Source organism: Antechinus flavipes, chromosome 5 (genome assembly GCF_016432865.1).
Source record: "Antechinus flavipes isolate AdamAnt ecotype Samford, QLD, Australia chromosome 5, AdamAnt_v2, whole genome shotgun sequence".
NCBI lineage: Eukaryota > Metazoa > Chordata > Mammalia > Dasyuromorphia > Dasyuridae > Antechinus > Antechinus flavipes.
In genome coordinates, this window is record NC_067402.1 from 229,891,632 (window position 1) to 229,900,155 (window position 8,524).

Here is an 8,524-nt window from a genome sequence, read left to right on the forward strand (position 1 = left end):
AAGTTTTGCAAGGGTCAGTGTTGAAAATTTATTCATGCATATGTTTTGTAAATAAAAGGTATTTAAAAAAAAAGAAAGAAAGAAAAATTGTCAGGCATCTCCACAGTGCTAAGGGCTAAGACTATCATAGTTAATCATCATAAAAAATGCTCTAAATCACTATTGATTAGAGAAATGCAAATTAAAACAACTCTGAGGTACTACCTCACATCTTTCAAATTGGCTAAGATGACAGAAAAAGATAATGATAAATGTTGGAGAGAATGTGGGAAAACTGGTATACTAATGCATTGTGAGTGGAGTTATGAAACAATCCAACCATTCTGGAGAGCAATCTGGAATTATGCCCAAAGGGCTATCAAACAGTGTCATACCCTTTGATCCAGCAGTGTCACTACTGGGTCTATATTCCAAGGAAATCTTAAAAAAGGAAAAAGGACTCATGTGCAAAAAAAAAAAAAAAAAAATGTTTGTAGTAGCTCTTTTTGTGGTAGCAAAAAATTGGAAATGGAGTGGATACCCATCAATTGAGAAATGGCTGAACAAGCTATGGTACATAAAGGTAATGAAATATTATTGCTCTATAAAAAATGAACAAGCTGATTATAGAAAGGCATGGGAAGATTTACATGAACTGATGCTGAATAAAACAAGCAAAACCAGGAATACATTGTACACAATAACAGCAAGAATATGCAATGATCAACTATGAAAAACTTGGTTCTTCTCAGTGGTTCAATGATCCAAAGCAATCTCAATAGACTTTGGACAGAAAATGCCATCAGTATACAGAAAAAGGTCTAAGGACACTGAATATAAATCAACACATGATATGTTTACTTCTTTTCTCTGTTTTTTTTTTTTTCTCTCTCTCCTATGGTTTTTTCCCTGTTTTTCTGATTTTGCTCTTCCAGCATGATTCATAAAGCAATGTGCATTAAAAATAAATAAACTTAGTATAATAAAAAAATCATCATATAATCTTGTTGTTACTATGTACAAAATTCTCCTGATTCTCCTTACTTCCCTCAACATCAGTTCATGTAAGTCTTTCCAGGCTTTTGTGAAATCAGCCTGCTCACCATTTCTGATACAACAATAATATTCCATTTCATTCATATACCGTAACTTATTCAACCATACCCTAATGGATGAGCATCCACTTGATTTCCAATTTCTTGCCACCACAAAAAAGGGCTGCTACATTTTTGTCCATGTATGTTTTTCCCTACTCTTTTGTGATCTCTTTAGTATAGAGACCCAGTAATGACATTGCTGGATCAAAGGGCATGCACATAGTTCCAAATTATTTTCCAGAATGACTGGGTCATGTCACAACTCCATCAACATTACACAGTGTCCTAGTTTTCCCACATCCCTTCCAACATTTATTATTATCTTTTCCTCTGATCTTAATCAATCTGATAGGTGTGATAGGTGTGACCTTAGAGTTGTCTTAATTTGCATTTCTCCAATAGTGATTTAGATCTTTTTTTTTTTCAATGAGTATAAATGGCTTTAATTTCTTCATCTGAAAATTGTCTATTCGTAACTTTTGATCATTTATCTTTTGTAACCCATATATTCTTTAAGATTAAGTTATTATTTTTTACCTTCTGAATCCAATTCTCCCTGTGCAACAAGAGAACTATTTGGTTCTGCACACATCTAGGATATACTATAATATATTTAACATGTATAAGACTGCTTGACATCTAGGGGAAGGAGTAAAAGGTGGGAAGGGAAAAAGTTGGAACAGAAGTGAGTGGAAGGGATAATGTTATAAAAAATTACCCAGGCATATGTTCTGTCAATAAAAAGTTATAATAAAAAAATTATTTAAAAAAAGATTAAGTTGTTTAGTTTCTAATCAGTTTTTTTCCTCATGTTTTCATAGTATTAAATATAATTTTTATTGCATTGTGGCCTGGGAAGGATTCCGCTTTTCTGCTCTTAACTATAAAATTTTTGTGCCTCAATAAATGATTAATCTTTGTAAAGGTACCATGAGAAAAAAAGTGTATTCCTTTCTATTTTCATTCAATTCTCTGCAGATATTTATCATATTTAGCTTACCTAAAATTCTACTCAGATCTATAACTTTCTTATTTATGTTTTGTTAGATTTGTCTAGTTATTGCTTCATTATGGCACCTTTTATCATAATGTGATTTCCCTATACATCTCTTTTAATTAAATCTATTTTAGCTTTGAATTTGTCTGATATCATGATTGCGGATCCCTGTTTTTTTTGTTGTTATTGTTGTTTTGGCATTGACTAAGGCATACCTTCTGCTCCAGCCCTTTATTTTAACTTTGTATCTCTCATTTAAATATGTTTCTTGTAAGAAGCATATTTCAAATTCTGAATTTTAATCTATTCAGCTATTTCCATTTTACAAGTGAACTCATCCAATTAACATTCAAAATTATAATTACCATTTGTGTATTTCCCTCCATCCTATTTTTCCTCACAATTTTCCTCAACCTCTCTTTTTACTCTACTCCCCTCTCTAGTTTACAGCTTACCAGGACCTCCTTATTCCACACCCTTTTAAAGAATTTCTCCCATATCCTCTCCCTTTATCCTTTTCTATTCCCTTTTCTTCTTCCCCCAGCCTCCTAAATCTTACTTGTCCTTTTTATACTGTTCCCTTAACCTCTAATTTCTTTATAAATTTAGAAGATTTTTATATGCTTTGAAATGTGTTATTTTCTCTTATGAGAATGGGGTTCCAAAACAATCATCCCTGTACCCTCACCTGATTCCTTTGTATCAATTCTTCTTACATCTCATTTGTATGAGACAATTTCTCTTTTCATCTTTTCCTAGGCAATTTAGCTTTTTTTGCTAAAAAAATCTTGAGAGTATAGGAATAAATGGACTTTTCCTTAAAATAATCAGTAGCATCTATTTAAAACTAGCAGTAAGCATCATATGTAACGGGCACAAACTGCAACCATTTCCAATAAGATCAGGAGTAAAACAAGGTTGCCCACTATCACCGTTACTATTCAATATTGTATTAGAAATGCTAGCTTTGGCAATAAGAGTTGAGAAAGAGATTAAAGGAATAAGAATAGGCAATGAAGAAACCAAATTATCACTCTTTGCTGATGATATGATGGTATACTTAGAGAACCCCAGAGATTCTACCAAAAAGTTATTAGAAACAATCTACACCTTCAGCAAAGTTGCAGGATATAAAATAAACCCACATAAGTCATCAGCATTCTTATATATCACTAACAAAACCCAACAGTTAGAGTTACAAAAAGAAATTCCATTTAAAGTAACTACTGATTGTATAAAATATTTAGGAATCTATCTGCCAAGATCCCTGCCAAGGGAAAATCAGAAACTTTATGAGCAAAACTACAAAACACTTTCCACACAAATTAAGTCTGATCTAACCAACTGGAAAAATATTAAATGTTCTTGGATTGGGCGAGCAAATATAATAAAGATGACAATACTACCTAAATTAATATACTTATTTAGTGCTATACCAATCAGACTCCCAAAAACTACTTTGATGAATTAGAAAAAATAACAACAAAGTTGATATGGAAAAACAAAAGGTCAAGAATTTCAAGGGAATTAATGAAAAAAAAATCAAATGAAGGTGGCCTAGCTGTACCAGATCTAAAATTATATTATAAAGCAGCAGTTACTAAAACCATCTGGTATTGGCTAAGAAATAGACTAGTTGATCAATGGAATAGGTTAGGTTCAAAGGACAAAACAGCCATTATAACTTTAATAATATAGTGTTTGACAAACCCAAAGATACCAGTTTCTGGGATAAGAATGCATTATTTGACAAAAATTGCTGGGAAAATTGGAAATCAGTATGGCAGAAACTAGGCATTGATCCACATTTAACACCGTACACCAAAATAAGGTCAAAATGGGTTCATAACCTAGGCATAAAGAATGAGATGATAAATAAATTGGAAGAGCATAGGATAGTTTACCTCGCAGACCTGTGGAAGAGGGAGGAATTTATGACCAAAGAAGAACTAGAGATAGCTATTGACCACAACATAGAAAATTTTGATTATATCAAATTGAAAAGTTTTTGTACAAACAAAACAAATGCAAACAAGATTAGAAGGGAAACAATAAACTGGGAAAACATTTTTACAATCAAAGGTTCTGATAAAGGCCTCATTTCCAAAATATATAGAGAATTAACTCTAATCTATAAGAAATCAAACCATTCTCCAATTGATATATGGTCAAAGGATATGAACAGACAATTCTCAGACGAAGAAATTGAAACTATTTATAGACATATGAAAATATGCTCCAAATCATTATTAATCAGAGAAATGAAAATTAAGACAACTCTGAGATACCACTACACACCTGTCAGATTGGCTAGAATGACAGGGAAAGATAATGGGGAATGTTGGAGGGGATGTGGGAAAACAGGGACACTGATACATTGTTGGTGGAATTGTGAACACATCCAGCCATTCTGGAGAGCAATTTGGAACTATGCTCAAAAACTTATCAAACTGTGCATACCCTTTGATCCAGCAGTGTTTCTACTGGGCTTATACCCCAAAGAGATACTAAAGAAAGGAAAGGGACCTGTATGTGCCAAAATGTTTGTGGCAGCCCTGTTTGTAGTGGCTAGAAGCTGGAAAATGAAAGGATGTCCATCAATTGGAGAATGGTTGAGTAAATTGTGGTATATGAATGTTATGGAATATTATTGTTCTGTAAGGAATGACCAGCAGGATGAATACAGAGAGGACTGGCGAGACTTGCATGAACTGATGTTGAGTGAAATGAGCAGAACCAGGAGATCATTATATACCTCAACAACGATACTATTTGAGGATGTATTCTGATGGAAGTGGATCTCTTCAATAAAGAGAGCCTTAATTGATCAAAGATGGACAGAAGCAGCTACACCCAGAGAAAGAACACTGGGAAATGAATATAAACTGCTTGCATTTTTGTTTTTCTTCCCGGGTTATTTATACCTTCTGAATTCAATTCTCCCTGTACAACAAGAAAACTGTCCGGTTCTGCACAAATATATTGTATCCAGGATATACTGTAATCTATTCAACATGTAAAGGACTGCTTGCCATATGGGGGAGAGGGTGGAGGGAGGGAGGGGAAAAATCAGAACAGAAGTGAGTGCAAGGGATAATGCTGTAAAAAATTACCCTGGCATGCGTTCTATCAATAAAAAGATATTAAAATTAAAAAAAAATTAGAATCACCACATCATATTCAGCTTTCCTCCAGTCTTCTTTTAAACTACCCAATTATTAATGACAATTTTAAGCAGAAGGTTTACATTTCCATGTATAAAAAGTAGCTTACCTTTATTGAACCCCTTGTAATTGGTCTTTGATATTTATCTTATATTTCTCCTAGATCTTTTTTATATTAAATTTTCTTTTTTTTATTAAAGCTTTTCATTTTTAAAACATATGCATAGATAATTTTGAACATTCACCCTTGCAAAATCTTGAGTTCCAAATTTTTTCCCTCCCTTCTCCCCACCTCCTCCCCTAGATAGCAAGCAATACAATATATGTTAAACATGTGCAATTCTTCTATACATATTTCCACAATTATCATGCTACACAAGAAAAATCAGATCAAAAAGAAAAAAAAAACAAGAAAGAAAACAACAAAAAAGAGTGAAAATACTGTGTTGTGGTCCACATTCATTTTCCACAATTCTTTCTCTGGGTGTAAATGGTTCTCATCACAAGACCATTGGAACTAGCCTGAATCATCTCAGTATTGAAAAGAGCCATGTCCATCAGAATTGATCATCATATAATCTTGCTCTTGCAGTATACAATGATCTTCTGGTTCTGCTCACTTCACTTAGCATCAGTTCCTGTAAATCTCTCTATGCTTCTCCAAAATCATCCTGCTAACATTTATTATAGAACAATAATATTCAGTAACATTCATATATTGTAACTTACTTAGCCATTCTCCAACTGATGGGTACGCTCTCAGTTTCCAGTTTCTTGCGAATACAAAAAGGGCTGCCTCAAACATTTTTGCACATATGGGTCCCTTTCCCTCCTTTATGATCTCTTTGGAATACAAGCCCAATAGAGATACACCAAATTTTCTATTAAGTTCTGATTTTTTTGCAACAGAATCCTCAAAGTGCCAGAGACCATGTCCTTGAACACTGCCATGCCAGAGACCATGTCCTTGGACGCAGGAAACAAAGAGCTAAGAAGATTAGCAAACACCCTAAATTCCTGAAGATTAGATAATGTGTGTCCCAAGAAATCGGTCATCTCCGCCCAAGATCTAGATAACAGTATACTCTAGGATTTCCGCCACACCTATGGTCCGACATTCTTCTCACTGTAACCCCCCACTCAGAAATCCTATTTAATTAAACTCTCTTCATTCATTAAACAGAGACATTCACCATCTTAAATCTTGAGTTGCCTCTCTGTCTCTCCGATCCTGTCCCCAAGCCGTAGGCTTTACAGACTGATTGTCTTACAGCACCTTTGCTCCCCTTCGGCCCCGGCTCCACTCGATGACCCACTGTTATTGTCCTGCCGGACAGGACAACTGGCGCCCAACGTGGGCCTCTAAGTGGACCTCGGCCCGACATCGCCCCCGAGCATTCCGCAAGAGAAATTCACGGTCTCTACGGAACCCCCGTAAGGGTAGAGGTAAGTTTTCGCGATTGTCGGTACTATGGGATCGCATTTATCTAAAGAACAAATATTCCTTAAAGACCTTAAAGGAAATCTTAAGGAAAGAGGCATAAAAGTAAAAAAGAAGGACCTTATAAAATTCTTTATATACATAGATAAGGTCTGTCCTTGGTTTATTATAAATGGCCCTGAAATACACCCCGGGAAATGGCAGAAGGTTGGCCGAGACCTAAAACAAGAAGGGCCGAATGTTGTAAATGTTTTCCCCCTCTGGGCATTAATTAATGAAGTCATTGAAGGAGCCTCTAACAACGGCAAGATTCGGCAATTACCCCCGGGTCCTCAGATAACTTGGGAAGACGCTGAGGGAAATACGGGCACTGTCCGCCCTTACACTGTTCCTAATCTACCTATTAACCTATGGGGAAGAGATATTCTCTCACAAATGGGTATTATTATGTACAGCCCCAATTCTGTAGTCATAAGACAAATGCTAAGCCAGGGTTTTCTCCCCCAACAAGGATTAGGGAAAAATAACCAAGGTATCAATCAGCCTTTACAAGTACAGCCGTACCCTGGCCGTGCTGGCCTTGGTTTTCAGAACCATTTTTTATAAGGGCCACTGGTCCGCCCAGCCTGCAGGCGGACAAGATCAAAATACTCCAGTCTGGTTTGACCAGTGGCCCCTTTCCAAAGAAAATATGTTGCGCAGTCCATAGATCCTTTTCGCTTGAAATACCCCAAACCTGCCACTAGACCTTAACCCTAATTTCATTTAGGTACCCCAAAGCTAGACCTCAACATTTGGGGCACACTCAGAACCAATCTGGGTTTTGAGCTGTTCAAGCAGTATTCTTCCGGGAAGAATCTGCATTCTTTCTTTGGTCTCACTCTATCTCTAAAGGTAGTAGGGAGAATATGCTTTGCTTGAAGAAACTCCCTCTGTCCAAATCCTTTAGAGAGAGAAAGGCCCTTCCTTTGCATCTCAATGCATTTCTAATCTTTTTTTTCTGCCACCAGATAGTCCTGCTCTCCAGCAGGAACTGTTGAGACACGAGAGGAAGTGTCTCTTTAACACCACCCCAGACCAAAGAGTGGTCATGTGGCCGTTCTGGGGACCTTACCCTTTTCGGGGGTCCCAGGCCAGCGCTCTCTTTGCTCTGTTCTGGGGAGACAACCGGAGAAACATAAGAGGAGCTGTGTTTGAGCCCTTCTCCCACTCCACTGTTAAATGCAATGGAGTCTCTAATGGTCAGGCTGTAGCCACGAGGAGAAAGGTCACTAAATTAGGGTGAGTTTAGAGAATGTCTCTGCCCACGGCAGCTACTCCCTGGACAGGGGTAAGCAGTCTTCCCTTCAGGTTTTGCTCTCCCAGTAAGATTTGGGGACTTAGATGAGCTGCCCTGCCTTCAAGTTCCAGCGTGGAATCGCCAGAGGAGCCCTCGCCATTCAAGACGCACTACGCTGGGTAAGATGGCATCTCTTCCTCCCCCACCCTCGTTCTGGCCTCTCCTCCCCCTTCTTCCATGGAGTAGGGAGTGTAGAACTCGAGGCCTGGTTCGGACCTCTCCCATGTGGCTTGGCAACCTGCCATTTAAATGCTCCTATCCTGTCCCCTTCTTGGGGTTACTGTACAGTGGGGAGATTGGGGACTTAATCTTAATCTTCTCAAATCTCCGGAAAGGATGTCACCAACTTTTAAAATAGAAGTTTGCTAGCAATTTGGACAAGTGGGCCGCGCCCCTTCCAGACCTTTACCTGGCTCTTAAAGCCGCAGCTTCTAGCCCTCGGGACGTGTGCTCGTCCTATACATTTAAACGGGACTCAGTTTCCCTGATTTGGTCATCTTGTGTTAA

The 8,524-nt window shown here is 37.3% G+C and overlaps 1 long non-coding RNA gene across 2 annotated transcripts in view; it reads left to right on the top strand.

The window, feature by feature from the left end:
• Positions 1 to 8,227, top strand: part of LOC127564779 (uncharacterized) — a 29,856-nt gene extending 21,629 nt beyond the window's left edge. For both annotated transcript variants that reach the window (XR_007954355.1, XR_007954354.1), the window contains exon 3: positions 6,511 to 8,227. This is a non-coding gene — a long non-coding RNA (uncharacterized LOC127564779). The remainder of the gene's footprint in view (positions 1 to 6,510) is intronic.
• The last annotated feature ends 297 nt before the right edge of the window (positions 8,228 to 8,524 follow it).